The sequence below is a fragment of the Somniosus microcephalus genome, chromosome 28 (assembly GCF_052327205.1).
Source record: "Somniosus microcephalus isolate GS21.2 chromosome 28, FLI_Smic_1.0, whole genome shotgun sequence".
NCBI classification, from domain to species: Eukaryota; Metazoa; Chordata; class Chondrichthyes; order Squaliformes; family Somniosidae; genus Somniosus; species Somniosus microcephalus.
The window spans coordinates 47,084,900-47,101,384 of record NC_141014.1 but is presented as its reverse complement, the minus strand read 5'-3'; positions in this window follow the sequence as shown (position 1 = coordinate 47,101,384).

Here is a 16,485-nt window from a genome sequence, read left to right as displayed (position 1 = left end):
CTACGGGGAGTTTGTTGGTGTTGGGTAAAGTGAAGCTAAATCAGTAATCATGTAGGAGTCACTGGAAATAGAGTGCGAGACTTTCATAGCAGCAAAGAAAAACACGTGTTAGCTTTATTAACTCTCCGCATGGACTGAGGGACTCGGCCTCGTCGCAGGGCTATGACATCGACACACAATCGACGACTCTTAAAGGGACCCTGCTCCGATAACCCAACCAAGTTCCGTACATAACGTGGAGCGATAACATTGCCTATACATACTGAATTGTGTTACTGTCCCTATGTGCTCTCTGCCGCAATCATATAAATCCTATTCAAGCCAATGATTTTTCTACCAAAAACTAACTTACTTTCTATTGCAGCAGCATTGTTGTAGGTGTAACATTTGCATACTGGATTATCATTGGCCCGCAGGCATCGAAGCAATACCTGTTGTATTCACGTGATCACATGTTGCGTTGTCATTGGCCTGCAGGCATCTGTAAGGACTGCTATTGTTTAGAAGACCCAGGGGTCCGAACTCCATCTTGTCCACACGGTGCTGTATTGATTGAGAAAGCTTACAGACTTGATGCTTCATTAAAAGAGTTTAAATTGTAATAATCTGTTGTCCTGCAATTTATTATTTTTGTACAAAGTGTGCAAAACAAGACAGTAGGGATCCACTAGCTAATTCTGATCAAATAGTAGCTAGATTATTTTCGCTAATTCATTCGGTATATCGCTAATGGCCACAACTGTTCCAAAAGACTGCCCTTAACCCACAAAGTGTGCGGTGATTTCTGAGTGTTCCTGAAGAATCCACAAATTAAACATCCATTAAAGCTGTTCAAAAATAGTTCATCTAAAGGGAATGAATGAACTCCATTTGAAAATACCAAGCCACAAGGGCCCTTTAAATATTCTCTCCAGCACTGAGCGAGTATACATGGATAGACTGATTCATAATAAAATGTTGGCTGGACTGTTTCTAGGAGTTAAACTGGAAAATACATTGGTTTTCCACACCACAAGGGAAATGAAAGCTCTTTGGACATTTGTAATGGCTCAGCCGATTGATGCGTCACGTGTCTTGCACACCCATGATTGTTCTGACACTCTGGGGAGACCACCTTCACTTTTACTGCTGGTGGGAGCCAAGTTCAAACACCACTGTAGTTACAACTGAACCTCTCTCCGATGATGTACCTAAACGAGATTAGATGCCATGGTATAGGAACAGGGCAGACACATGGGATTAGGACCACTGCTTGTGTAGAGAATAAACAACATGAGCTGGATAGGAACAGGAGGCGGCCATTGAGCCCCTCGAGCATGTTCCTCCGTTCATTGAGATCATGGTTGATCTGTGACCTCACTCCATATACCCGCCTTTGCCCCATATCCCTTAATACCTTTGGTTAACAAAAATCTATTAATCTCAGATTTAAAATTAACACTTGACCGAGCATCAACTGCTGTTTGCGGAAGAGAGTTGGGCCAAACATCCTACTTCTGTGTTGTATGGTTTATGTAATTCACTCTTCTCTGTTCTGGAGGTTTTTGTAATGATCAGTAACCTGTCATTCTGGAATGGTACTCTAGGTGGTGCTGTCTGTATATAAGAGTGGGCAACCCACGATGCACTAGGCTACCCACAAGGCAGCAGTCAAGATGGAGGCCTGTACAGATACTGTACCTAGTCCACATGTGCTCAATAAAGTGTCTAGCAGAAGCTAGCTGTTCTTAATAAAAACGACTAGTTATTAATGAACATAACATGGTACCAGGATTGGTAAGATCTGCTGAATATTGTGCAACGCGACATGGAGAATTTGAAGCCACCAGAGCATTTGAAACTCACAGGAAATGTCGACTACAATTGGCAGACTTTTGAACAACAATTCGAACTCTAAATCGCTGCCATCGGGTATGGTACGAAGCCAGGCACAAGGAAAATAGCATTGCTGCTCACGGTTGCAGGCCCACAGGTGATAGAGGTATTTAATACATTTGTATTTAATCCAGAGGAGAACAGAGAAAAATTAGACGATGCGCTAAAGAAGTTTGATACACATTGTTCTCCCAAAAAGAATGAAACCTACGAGAGGTACATCTTCCGTTCTCGGACACAGCAGCAAAATGAGACTTTTGATAGCTTTTTGACTGATCTGAAACTGAAAGCACAGATGTAAAGTCTGTGGGTTGTATAGCGAAGTAATACACCGACTACAAGAGTAACTTAAACAGGACTTTACTATTCGAAGGTCAGGGCGAATCTGCCCAATAAGTTCTGCCACAGCACTTATATACCGGTGTGGTCACCGTCAGTATTAAAATATACAGCAGCCAAGATAAAGTAGTGCCACACCTAAAATAGTTCTCTTAAAGGTAAACGGTTACATACAATAGTTCCCTTAAATGTAGAACAGTTACATACACTACAATCCTCCCTTTTTAGCTTACAACATACTTATTTCCCATTAACCATATCATTAGAACATATATACAAATTATGTAAAACAGTTCACAGATTCAGTCTCTCTGGAGGTCTCCTGACTCTCTCCGGATAACGCCTCGGTGGCGTAGTAGTTTTCGGTGGGGTAGTAGGTTCTTCCGGCAAGGCCGATTCAGCTTGAAGGACAGTGTCCGGATCATCTGATTCCAGTATTACCAGATCGGAGGTAGGGGCTCTGGGTATCTCTGTTTCGACATTAGCCGTGTAAGGTTGTGGAGTAGGTTGGCTCTTTGTGGATGACCCTATGATCTGGTCAACATGACGCCTTATGATGCTGTCACCAATGTCCACTGTATACAGCAGCGGCCCTAGCCTTTTTACAATAGTTCCAGGCTGCCATTTCTCGGTACGGTAGTCCCGGGCCAAAACTTGTTGACCTGTCTGAAAAGATCTAGTTGGCCTTTCATTCAGGCCCTGGAATTGCCGGTTCTCTACGTCCCTTCTGACGTTTGGCTTAATCAAATCCAGCCGGCGTCTTAGCCTTCTATTGAAAAAGATCATGGCGGGAGTTTGATTTGTGACCGCATGTGTTGCATTCCTGTACGCCAACAAGAAGTTATCTACCTTATGTTGTAAGTTGATGTTCTCATTACCCATGGCCTTTATGGCCTTCTTGAAGGTCTGGACAAACCTTTCAGCTAAGCCATTGGTGGCGGGATGGTATAGGGCTGACGTGTAGTGCTTGACCCCATTGCTTTTTAAGAATTTCCTGAATTCTTCGGACACAAATTGTGGTCCATTATCAGAACAGACCTGTTCCGGCAGCCCATTCCTGGCAAACATGGTCCTTAATACTGTGATGGTTTTTTCCGTGGTGGTGGAGGACATCTTTATTACCTCCGGCCACTTGGAGTGTGCATCCACCGCTATTAGAAACATTGAGTCCATAAATGGACCAGCAAAGTCGATGTGTACCCTTTGCCAAGGAGATGAGGGCCACTCCCATGGATGCAGAGGAGCTTGTGGTGGCGCGTTTTGGACCTTCTGGCATCCTAGACAACTCTTGGTTATTTCCTCGATGTCTCCATCAATACCTGGCCACCACACAAACGCTCTTGCTAGGTTCTTCATTTTCACTCCACCCAGATGCCCCTCGTGAAGTTCCTTTAGCACCTTATGCTGAAGTTTGGGTGGAATCACCACTCTCGATCCACACATCATGGTTCCTCGGCACACTGACAGCTGTTCTTTCCGTTGTGAAACTGCTGGCAGTGTTGGTTCGCCATGTGCTGGCCATCCCTCCACTGTTAGATCGTAGACCCGTGAGAGAGTCGGGTCATTTCTTGTTTCATTCTCGATCATCGAATTGGTTACTGGTAGACATTCTACTATGGATGAGTGGAACATCTCTACCGGGTCCATTGTAGCCGCCTCTTCTACTACCGGCAACGGTAGGCGCGATAACCCATCAGCATTTCCATGCTGTTTGGAGCTTTTGTATTCAATGTCATATTGGTGTGCCCCAAGTAACACGGACCACCTCTGTAACCTTTGCGCTGTCATAGTGGAAACGGCCTTGTTAGGGTTGAATATGGACACCAACGGCTGGTGGTCTGTCAGTAATGTGAACTTCTTGCCCTGCAGGTAATGATTGAATTTCTTTACTCCCCACACAAGGCTGAGGGCCTCCCTGTCTATCTGAGCGTAATTTCGCTCCGCGGAGGTCAACGATCGGGACGCAAATGCGACTGGCCTTTCCGAGCCATTTGGTAACTTGTGTGAAAGTACTGCTCCAATTCCATAAGGAGAAGCATCACAAGCTAGACGAAGAGGTAACGTTGGGTTGAAATGAGCCAACACTTCCTCAGAGGTAATCAACGCCTTTCTTCTGCGAAAGGCCTTTTTACAGTCCTCGCTCCACTTCCATGGCACTTCTTTCCGTAACAGAGCATTCAGCGGATGTAGCACAGTGGATAAATTTGGCAGAAACTTGTGATAATAATTAATCAACCCCAGAAACGATCTCAACTGTGAAACGTTTTCCGGAGCGGGGGCCTTCACGACAGCTTCTATCTTGTCAGGCGACTTGTGCAGCCCCTCTTGGTCAATGACATGACCGCAGTACGAGATCCGTTTCTGGAAGAACTCACATTTCTGGCGATTAACTCGAAGGCCATATTCCTTCAACCTGGTGAGCACCAGTTTCAAATTTGTGAGGTGTTCCTCCTCGTCTTCTCCCGTAATCAGGATATCGTCCAAGTAACACTGTGTGCTTGGAACACCTTGTAAGACCTGCTCCATTGCCCTCTGCCAAATTGCTGGAGCCGAAGCTACTCCAAAAACCAGTCTATTATAACGATACAAGCCTCTGTGCGTGTTGATTGTGAGATACTGGCGCGACTCTTCCTCGACTTCCATTTGCAAGTATGCCTGTGCCAGGTCTATCTTGGTGAAGTGTTGCCCGCCAGACAATGAAGCAAAGATATCCTCAATCCGCGGAAGCGGGTATTGTACCGTGTGAAGCACCGGATTAACTGTGATCTTGAAATCTCCGCAGATGCGGACCTTCCCCAGTCCCCCTGGCTTGTTACTTGATGAAGACTTCATGATGGGAACAATGGGCGTGGCCCACTCACTCCAGTCCACCTTAGACAGTACCCCTGAACGTTCAAGCTCTTCCAGTTCTGTCTCCACAGCAGGTCGTATCGCGTAAGGTACCGATCTGGCTTTGAAAAATTTTGGGCTTGCATGTTCTGCAATCTTGATTTTTGCTTTAATTCCTCTCAGTGTTCCCAGTCCTTGCTGGAATACCTCTTTAGCTTCGTCCAATATTCTGGACAACCGTTCAGGTTTGACCTCTTCCTTCCCAGAATCTACCGTCATTGTGTTTAGTGAATGCCAGTCTATCTTTATTTTCCTGATCCACTCCCGTCCTAGAAGTGGTGGACCTCCCTCGGGCAGCACATACAAGTCCATCCTTCGGTGATCTTTGTCTTTGTATCTCACCTTGACTTCTATCTTCCCGATGGGGTATACTTTGTGCCCCGTGTATGTCTGCAATACTATCTGCGTATCCCGTAGGGGAATATGTTTGAATAACTTTTTGTAATCATGCTTATTCATGACCGTCAACGCCGATCCGGTGTCCACTTCCATCTTCACTTGGACTTTTGCAATCTGTAGTGTGATCCAGATAGTTTGTCGGTCAGCTTCTTTACTCACATTATGAATCCTCAGACTACCCAGTGCCTTGCTGTTGGAGTCTGAGTCCGAATTCTGTTCCTCTGGACTCTTCCCAGTCACCTCATGTACCTTTCTGTACTTCTTGTGCGGTGACTTATTATTGTTGTTCTTCTTTCCTGACCGGCATACCTTAGCTATGTGGCCAAGCTTGCCACATGTCCTACAGTCCTGGTTTTTAACCCAGCATTGGTTCTGGTCGTGTGTTGTCTTCCCACAAAGAGAACATTTCGTTGTACCCGAAGTCATTTGATCCACACTGAGTACCGCTGTCTTCCGCTGCATTTCCGCCGTGCCTCTCGCTGCGGCTTCGTGCGATGCTGCAATACGGACAGCCTTATCAAGTGTAAGATCGTTCTCTTCGAGTAGTCGTTTTTGCGTTCCTTCCTTCGACAATCCACACACGAACTTGTCTCGCAATGCCTCTGTCAGATTTCCTCTAAACTGGCAGTATTTCGCTAGTCTACGCAGCTCGACCAAGTTTCCGCGTTGCTTTCCTCTTTTCGTTGTGTTCTCCCGTAAAATTTAGATCGTTCCGCTAACATCAGCGGTGCGGGGTTAAAATGATCCTTCAGGACAGCAACAATATTCTCAAAAGACTGATCCACCGGTTTAGCTGGTGATAGAAGATGCTTCAATAACCCGTATGTCCTCGCACCCATTGAATTTAATAAGGTTGGAGCTTTTTCATAATTTGCTATCTTATTAGCCGTACAATATATCTCGATGCATTCTACATACGTGGGCCATCTTCCACCTCGGCATTGAAACTGTTGCTGTTACTATGCTTAGGCATCTTCACACTCTTCCTGAGAAACAACAACAATATTCTTAAACTTTTTTTTTTCAGATGGCGGTTTCCCGCGCTTATCTTCTTTCCCCGCCCACTTTAAAATGGCGGTTCCCACTTCTGTCTTCTTCCCCGCCTACTGGCGGCTTCCCGCGTTTCTTCCCCTGGCCGGAGGGGTAAGCTTCCCTCGGGCGACGGCCGCTGGCTTTCGGGTTTGCAGCCTGCGCGTCGGCTTCAGCACGTTCCCTTCTCTCGGCAGGGCAGCCGGTGCTGGGTACAACCCGTTGGCGGCGAACAGTTTCAGCCGCTGGGCTGGCTCTCGCTCAGCCTTCCTCGCTCGGGCTCTGTCTCTCCCGCTCGCTCGGCTCCCAGTCGCGCCTCCAGCCCTCTCGCAGTCCGGTGCTTCCCTCCCCGGCTGCGGCTACGTTCTCCGCGGTTTATTTATTTTATATCATCCCGCGCCTTACGATCCGGTCGCAGCGCTTCGTGGCCTCAATCACTATCTGGCCTTTTTCACCCCAATCGCGCCTCCCAGCTTCTCGCAGTCCGGTGCTTTCCTCCCCGGCTGCGGCTGAGTTCTCCGTGGCTTATTTATTTTTATATCTTCCCGCGCCTTACGATCCCGGTCGCAGCGCCTCGTGGTCGCGGTAGTTGTCTGGCCTTTTTCGCCGTCGCGGTCTAGCCGTCTCACGACGCGCCCTCGCCCGCTTGTACCGCGGCTTCTGCTCCACGCTGCCCCAGTCTCAGCGCCTCTGGGCCCGACTTCTGTCCGGCTCCTTTCCCCCTCGACCGTGGTCGAGTGCACCGCCCTTATCCTCCGTTTATTTGTTTCTATTTTCCCTTTAATCACAGTCACCGTGGCCGACTTGCTTCTCGTGTTGATCGGCTCACTCACCACCGTGGCAGAAGGGACAATCCGTGCCTGTTGCTGATGGAAGACTTCGTGTTTGAAATCTTCCTCCTTTCTTGGTCTGCAGACTCGAGTTTTCTCTCAGCAAAACGCCGAGGGCGGGTGCCTCTTCTCCACGCTCGTTTATTTCTTCAGAAGTATTGATGCCGCAGGGTAAGATCGAACTCCTCGCCACTGTAATGTCTGTGGGTTGTATAGCGAAGTAATACACAGACTACAAGAGTAACTTAAAAAGGACTTTACTATTCGAAGGTCAGGGCGAATCTGCCCAATAAGTTCTGCCACAGCACTTATATACCGGTGTGGTCACCGTCGGTATTAGAGTATACAGCAGCCAAGATAAAGTAGTGCCAAACCTAAAATAGTTCTCTTAAAGGTAAACGGTTACATACAATAGTTCTCTTAAAGGTAGAACAGTTACATACACTACAACAGACATGTAATTTCTCTGAGCTGAAAGCATCCATGATTCGTGACCAGATTGTGTTTGATATTCATGATAAAAAAAAGTCAGGGAACGTCTGTTGAGAGAAACCGAACTGACATTGGAAATTGCTGTGAAAATATGCCAAGTTACCGAGTTAGCTCAAAAGCATGCCAAGACTTTCAGTGAAATCAATGATGATGCGATTGCAGTAAGTGCTGCTGTCGGTGCTGTGTCCTACAAGGGGAAGAAACATGGGCAGAACAGAAGTGAAAAGCAATCGGAGGAAGGAATTTTTAATTGTAAACGCTGTGGTTACAAACACCAGTTAAAACAATGTGCAGCGTTTGGGAAAATGTGCACAAAATGTCATGGAAAGAATCACTTTGCCAAACAATGCTTTTCAAAAGTAAAAACAAAGAAAGGGCAACAAGTCCGAGTTAATGTGATTGAGGACACTGATTTAAGTGAGACATTTTTTGTAGGAATGGTGTCATGTGACAATATAGAAAAGGATACAGAAAATGTGCAGCCCTCAGGAATAAACAATGCTGAACATAACGTCAATGCAGTAAAAGAGGACAAATGGATGATCCCACTGCAGGTAAATGGAGCATTAGTTACATTGAAACTAGACACTGGGGCAAAAGCAAACTTAATCAGTATGAGTGACATTAACAATATGAAAGAAAAGCCCAAAATACAGAAAAAGTCAGTACTACTGAAGGACTATAATGGACAGAAAATAGATAGCTTAGGTGTATGCAGACTTAAAGTGACAGTCAAAGACAAAGTGCATCATCTCATGTTTTCTGTTGTGGCTGAAGGACTTGATTCACTACTGGGTGACAAAGCTTGTGAGGACTTAGAACTGGTCAAGAGAGTCTACCGTATAAACTGTGCCATAAGCAGACCAGATGACTCGGTGGATTCTGTAGTGAATAATTTCCAGGATGTGTTTAAAGGATTTGGAGTTCTACCATTCACTTACAAGATCCAGCTAAAGGAGGATGCTCAGCCAGTGGTACATGCTCCACGAAGAGTTCCATCACCCCTGCATGACCGGCTCAAGAATGAACTGGACAGAATGACCACACTAGGAGTCATCAGGAAAGTCGAAGAGACAACAGACTGGGTTAACTCCATGGTATGTGTCAAGAAAAAGCACAATGATCTAAGAATATGCATGGATCCAAAGGACTTAAATGCAAACATAAAACGTGAACACTACCAGATTCCCAAGCGAGAAGAAATCACCAGTGAAATGTCAGGTGCCAGATACTTTACAAAGCTCGATGCCTCACAAGGATTTTGGCAACTAAAACTGGATGAAGAGAGCACCAAATACTGTACCTTCAACGCACCATTTGGCAGGTATTGTTTCCTCAGAATGCCTTTCGGGATAATATCTGCATCTGAAATCTTTCATAGAGCGATGGAACACATAATTGAAGGTCTGGAAGGAGTTCGGGTCTATGTTGATGACATCATCATCTGGGGCTCCACACTGAAAGAACACAATGAGAGACTGACTAAAGTGCTACAGAGCATATGCCGGAATGGACTGAAGCTCAACAAAGCCAAGTGTCAGTTTGGCGTCCAGGAAGTCACTTTCCTAGGAGATAATCTATCTGGTAAAGGAATAGAGCCAGATATGGAAAAAGTAAACGCCGTACTCAAAATGCACTGACCCACTGACAAAAAAGGAGTGCCACGCATCATGGGGATGATAAACTTCATTGGAAAGTTCATTCCTAACTTGTCAGCCAAGACAGCCTATCTGCGAGACCTGCTACGTAAAACAAATGAGTTCGCATGGACAGAAAGACATGAACAAGAGTGGATCAACCTCAGAACAGTGCTGACAACCACACCTGTACTCACCTTCTTTGACCCAACAAAAAGAATCAAAGTGTCAACAGATGCATCAAAAGATGGCGTAGGTGCGGTCTTGCTACAAGCAGAGGGTGAAGATTGGAAGCCTGTTGCCTATGCCTCCAGGTCTATGACTGATACTGAGTGTCGATACGCCCAGATTGAAAAGGAATGTCTAGGCTTGGTAGTTGGACTAGAAAAGTTTCATGGCTACATATATGGACGTCCCACCTTCACAGTCGAGGCAGACCACAGCCCACTGGTTGCCGTCATGAAAAAGAACCTGAATGAGATGTCTCCAAGGATTCAACGACTCATGTTAAAGCTGCAAAGATATGACTTTGAACTGATCTGCACACCAGGCAAATACATAGTGTTAGCAGATGCACTATCCCGAGCACCCACAATGAGTCATGTGAGCTCTACTGAAGAAGACGTGGATGTTCATGTGAGTATGGTCACTGCTGCGCTGCCCGTGTCAGACACAAAATCAAAGCAAATAGCAGAAGAAACAGTAAAAGATACAGTATTACAAACAGTAATAGAGAACATTGATCATGGCTGGCCAAAAGGTTCCTGTCCAAAATATTTTCACATACAGTCAGAATTGAGTGTCGCAAGTGGACTATAACTAAAACAGAACAGATTAGTCATTCCACAGGCTCTACGTCAAGATGTGCTCAAAAGGATTCATGAGGGACACCTCGGAATTGAAAAATGCAAAAGGAGAGCAAGAGACACTGTTTATTGGCCTGGTATAAATAAGGACATTGAGAACATGATAGGCAAATGTGAGACATGTCAGAAACACCAAAACAAACAAGCAAAGGAACCAATGATAGTAGCTGACATACCAACAGCACCATGGCAAAAGGTTGGTATGGACCTTTTTCATTTAAATGGTAAAGACTATCTAATAGTGATTGACTACTATTCTAACTATCCTGAGATGGCGCTGCTCTCAAGCACCACAGCAAGCAGTGTCATAATGCATGTGAAATCCATCTTCGCCAGACATGGAATTCCCAGGATTGCCGTTAGCGACAGTGGTCCGTGCTTCAACTGTAAGGAGTGGCAACAGTTTGCAGCACATTATGACTTTCAACACATCACATCCAGTCCTTTGTACGCTCAGTCGAATGGTAAGGCAGAGAAAGGTGTTCAAGTTCTCGAGCAGCTACTGAAGAAAGCGAAAGAAAGCAAGTCTGATCCTTATCTCGCCCTGCTGAGCTACCGAGCCTCGCCTTTAGACTCTGGTTCTTCACCTGCTGAACTCCTAATGGGTCGCAAGTTGCGTACCACGCTACCCTGCTGTGCAAAAGAAAAGCAGAGTAAGGAACTGAGACAGAGACTTCAACTGTTAAAGCTGAAACAGAAATCATACTATGACAAGTCATCCAAAACTCTGAAACCATTGACAAGGGATGATGTTGTCAGGATTGAGGATCCAGATGCATGGAACAGGAAAGCTACAGTTCTTGAGGAAGTAGGACCAAGGTCATACACTGTTAGAACTGAGGAAGGACACATTCTCAGGAGGAACCGCCGTTCCCTCCTAAAAACACAAGAGACTATCGAAGAGCAAATCGATGACAATGCCGCAACTGAATCTTGTCACTCACCACCAGAACAATCTAACACAAATACACATACAGGTTCTCATGAAAAAACATCAGACTTACCTGTGCTGAGAAGATCCACACGTGAAGTGAAAAAGCCTGATAGACTTAATCTTTGAGTACAAAGAAAACGACATTGAAAATGTATTGACTGTTGAAGATGTTTATGTTGTTATTGATTGATATTGATTGATACTGATTTTGTTTAACCTCAAAGAAAGGGGGATGTAATGATCAGTGACCTGTCATTCTGGAATGATACACTAGGTGGTGCTGTATGTATATAAGAGTGGGCTACCCACAATGCACTAGGCCACCCACAAGGCAGCAGTCTACAGATACTGTACCTAGTCCACATGTGCTCAATAAAGTGTCTAGCAAAAGCTAGCTGTTCTTAATACAAGCGACCAGTTATTATGAACATAACAGTGTTGTGGTCCTATTAAATGCCTGGTAGTTGGACCAGAGTTACAACAGGATAGGAACACAAACCGAAATACTGCAGATACTGAGGCATACCAAAGCAACAGCAGAGGAGAGAGGTAAAAAGTAATCAGACTGTGACGTCACCAGGGAGCAGGTAAGTGATTGGTTGGTGAGTATTTCTTTTCAATACAAGCTTGACTTCTGTGGTGTTAAATTTCTAGGGTCTCTGGTGTAGTGGGGACAGTTGGTAAATAAAGCGCCCTAGAGTATACCTGTAACTGGGGTATTGAATAATTTTTTAGATTAATTAAAGGAGTAAGTCATGGCAGGAGAGTTCAGACCCGTGTTCTGCTCCTCTTGCTCCATGTGGGAAATCAGGGATGCTGCCAGTGTCCCTGACGACCATGTGTGTGGGAAATGCATCCAGCTGCAGCTACTTGTAGACCGCATTGCGGCGCTCGAGCTGTGGGTGGATGAATTTTGGAGCATGCGCGATGCTGAGAGGGTCGTGGATAGCACATTTAGCGAGTTGTTCACGCCTCAGGGTAGGGCTGCACAGCGGGTGACCATCAGGCGGAGCAACAGAGGCAGGCAGGAAGTGCAGGGAACCCCTGCGGACATCCCCCTTTCAAACAAGTATACCAAGTTGGACACTGTTGAGGGGGATGACTCACCAGGGGAAGGCAGCAGCAGCCAGCTTCCTGGCACCAGGGACGCTTCTGCTGCTCAGAAACGGAGGAAAAAGAGTGGGAGAGCAATAGTGGTAGGGGATTCTATCGTAAGGGGAACAGATAGGCATTTCTGTGGCCGCAAACGTGACTCCAGGATGGTTTGTTGCCTCCCTGGGGCCAGGGTCTGGGATGTCACTGAGCGGCTACAGGGCATTCTTAAGGGGGAGGGTGAGCAGGCAGAGGTCGTGGTCCACATTGGGACCAACGACATAGGAAGGAAGGGGGAGGAGGTCCTGCATCAAGAATTTAGGGAGCTAGGTAACAGATTAAAGAGCAGGACCTCGAAGGTTGTAATCTCTGGATTACTCCCAGTGCCACGTGCTAGTAAGTATAGGAATGGGAGGATAGAGCAGATGAATGCGTGGCTAAAGAGTTGGTGTAGGGGGGAGGGTTTTACTTTCCTGGATCACTGGGCCTGCCTCTGGGAAAGGTGGGACTTGTACAAGTCGGACGGGTTGCACCTGAACCAGAGCGGGACAAATATCCTTGCGGGGAGGTTTGCTAGCACTGTTGGGGGGGGTTTAAACTAACTTGGCAGGGGGATGGGATACAGAGGGGAGCTGAAATAGGGGGTGATGTGCTGCCAATTATAGAGAAAAAAACAAGTCAGCTTGGTAGACAGGGCAAATATATGAGGGCAAGGCTGGATGGCATCTATTTTAATGCAAGGAGTCTTGCAAATAAGGTGGATGAACTGAAGGTGTTGATAAACACATGGGAGTATGATATTGTTGCTATCACGGAGACATGGTTGAGGGAGGGGCAAGACTGGCAGCTCAATATTCCGGGGTACAGAATCTTCAGGCGAGACAGAGGGGGAGGTATAAGAGGAGGGGGTGTCGCAATATTAATTAAGGAGTCAATTACTGCAGTAAGGAGGGATGATATATTAGCAGGTTCCTCTAATGAGGCCATATGGGTGGAGCTTAAAAACAAAAAGGGGGCAAGCACTTTGCTGGGAGTGTACTATAGGCCTCCAAACAGTCAGGGGGAGATAGAGGAACAGATATGTAGGCAAATCTCAGAGAAATGTGCAAATAATAGGGTAATAATAATGGGGGATTTCAACTTCCCCAATATTAACTGGGATAGTCAGAGTGTGAAAGGCTCAGAGGGTGTAGAATTCTTAAAGTGCATCCAGGAGAGCTTTTTGAGCCAGCATGTAGAAAGTCCTACAAGAGAGGGGGCGGTACTGGACCTAATTCTAGGGAATGTGGCCGGCCAAGTGGAAAAAGTGCTAGTAGGTGAGCACTTTGGTGATAGTGACCATAATATGGTAAGGTTTAAGGTGGTCATGGAAAAGGACAGGGATGGGCCGGAAATAAAGGTTCTAAATTGGGGGAAGGCCGATTTTAATAGGATAAGGCAGGATCTGGCCAAAATGGACTGGGATCAGCTACTTGTAGGAAAATCCGCATCGGAGCAATGGGAGGCTTTCAGAAGGGAGATTGAGATCATACATGGCAACATGTTCCCGTAAAGGTCAAGAGTGGTTCCAAAAACCACAGGGAACCTTGGATGTCAGGGGATATACGAGAATGGATTAGGAAAAAAAGGAGGGCTTTTGGTAGATACAAAAGGCTAAAGACGGAGGAAGCCCTAGAGGAGTGCAAAAAGTGCAGGGGGATACTTAAAAAAGAAATTAGGAGATCAAGGAGGGGCCATGAAATAACACTGGCGAGCAAAATAAAGGAAAATCCTAAGATGTTTTATAAGTATACTAGCTGGGGGAGCCCGGCGGTGCCGAGGCTTTCTCGAGGGCATGTTGTTGTTGGAAGAGAGAGAGGGAGCGACTGGGGGGAAGAGAGAGAGGGAAGGAGAGAGAGAGAGAGGGAATGAGAGAGAGGGAAGGAGAGAGAGAGGGAAGGAGAGAGAGAGAGGGAAGGAGAGAGAGAGAGAGAGAGAGGGGGGGGGAAGGAGAGAGAGAGAGAGGGGGAAGGAGAGAGAGAGAGATGGAAGGAAAGAGAGAGAGAGATGGAAGGAGAGAGAGACGGAAGGAGAGAGAGGGAAGGAGAAAGAGAGGGAAGGAGAGAGAGACAGGGAAGGAGAGAGAGACAGGGAAGGAGAGAGAGAGAGAGAGAGAGAGGGAAGGAGAGAGAGATTGGGAGTGTGAGAGAGAGAGAGATTGGGAGTGTGAGAGAGATTGGGAGTGAGAGAGAGAGAGAGATTGGGAGCGTGAGAGAGATTGGGAGTGAGAGAGAGAGAGATTGGGAGTGAGAGAGAGATTGGGAGTGTGAGAGAGAGAGAGAGACTGGGCGTGTGAGAGAGAGAGATTGGGTGTGTGAGAGAGAGAGAGATTGGGAGTGTGAGAGAGAGAGATTGGGAGTGTGAGAGAGAGAGAGATTGGGAGTGAGAGAGAGATTGGGAGTGAGAGAGAGAGAGACTGGGAGTGTGAGAGAGAGAGATTGGGAGTGAGAGAGAGAGAGACTGGGAATGTGTGAGAGAGAGAGATTGGGAGTGTGAGAGAGAGAGAGATTGGGAGTGTGAGAGAGAGAGATTGGGAGTGTGAGAGAGAGAGATTGGGAGTGTGAGAGAGAGAGATTGGGAGTGTGAGAGAGAGAGAGAGATTGGGAGTGTGAGAGAGAGATTGGGAGTATGAGAGAGAGAGAGATTGGGAGTGTGAGAGCGAGAGAGAGATTGGGAGTGTGAGAGAGAGATTGGGAGTGTGAGAGAGAGAGAGATTGGGAGTGTGAGAGAGAGAGATTGGGAGTGTGAGAGAGAGAGATTGGGAGTGTGAGAGAGAGAGATTGGGAGTGTGAGAGAGAGAGATTGGGAGTGTGAGAGAGAGAGATTGGGAGTGTGAGAGAGAGAGACTGGGAGTGTGAGAGAGAGAGACTGGGAGTGTGAGAGAGAGAGATTGGGAGTGAGAGAGAGAGAGACTGGGAGTGAGAGAGAGAGAGATTGGGAATGTGAGAGAGAGAGAGATTGGGAGTGTCAGAGAGAGAGATTGGGAGTGTGTGAGAGAGAGATTGGGAGTGTGAGAGTGAGAGATTGGGAGTGTGAGAGAGAGAGATTGGGAGTGTGAGAGAGAGAGACTGGGAGTGTGAGAGAGAGAGATTGGGAGTGTGAGAGAGAGAGATTGGGAGTGAGAGAGAGAGAGACTGGGAGTGAGAGAGAGAGAGAGATTGGGAATGTGAGAGAGAGAGAGATTGGGAGTGTCAGAGAGAGAGATTGGGAGTGTGTGAGAGAGAGATTGGGAGTGTGAGAGAGAGAGAGATTGGGAGTGAGAGAGAGAGATTGGGAGTGTGAGAGAGAGAGAGATTGGGAGTGTGAGAGAGAGAGAGATTGGGAGTGTGAGAGAGAGAGACTGGGGAGAGAGAGAGAATGGGGAGATAGAGAGAGAGAGAGAGATTGGGAGTGAGAGAGAGAGAGAATGGGGAGATAGAGAGAGAGAGAGAGATTGGGAGTGTGAGAGAGAGAGACTGGGGAGAGAGAGAGAATGGGGAGATAGGGAGAGAGAGATTGGGAGTGAGAGGGAGAGATTGGGAGTGTGAGAGAGAGAGATTGGGAGTGTGAGAGAGAGAGATTGGGAGTGTGAGAGAGAGAGACTGGGAGTGTGAGAGAGAGAGACTGGGGAGAGAGAGAATGGGGAGATAGAGAGAGCGACTGAGGGGGAGAGAGAGCGACTGATGGGTGAGAGAGAGATGTGGAGAGAGAGAGAGAGAGGGAGAGACTGGGGAGATAGAGAGAGAGACTGGGGAGATAGAGAGAGAGACTGAGGGGGGAGAGACAGAGAGACTGAGGGGGGAGAGACAGAGCGACTGAGGGAGAGAGAGAGGGAGACTGGGGGAGAGAGAGATGGGGGAGAGAAAGAGAGAGATAGATGGGGGAGAGAAAGAGAGAGAGACGGGGGAGAGAGACTTTTTCGAGGGCATGTTGTTGGAAGAGAGAGAGCGAGTGGGGGGGGGGAAGAGAGAGAGAGGGAGAGCGAGTGGGGGGGGCGGTGCAGAGGCTTTTTTGAGGGCATGTTGTTGTTGGAAGAGAGAGAGGGAGCGACTGGGGGGGGAAGAGAGAGAACGACTGGGGGGGGA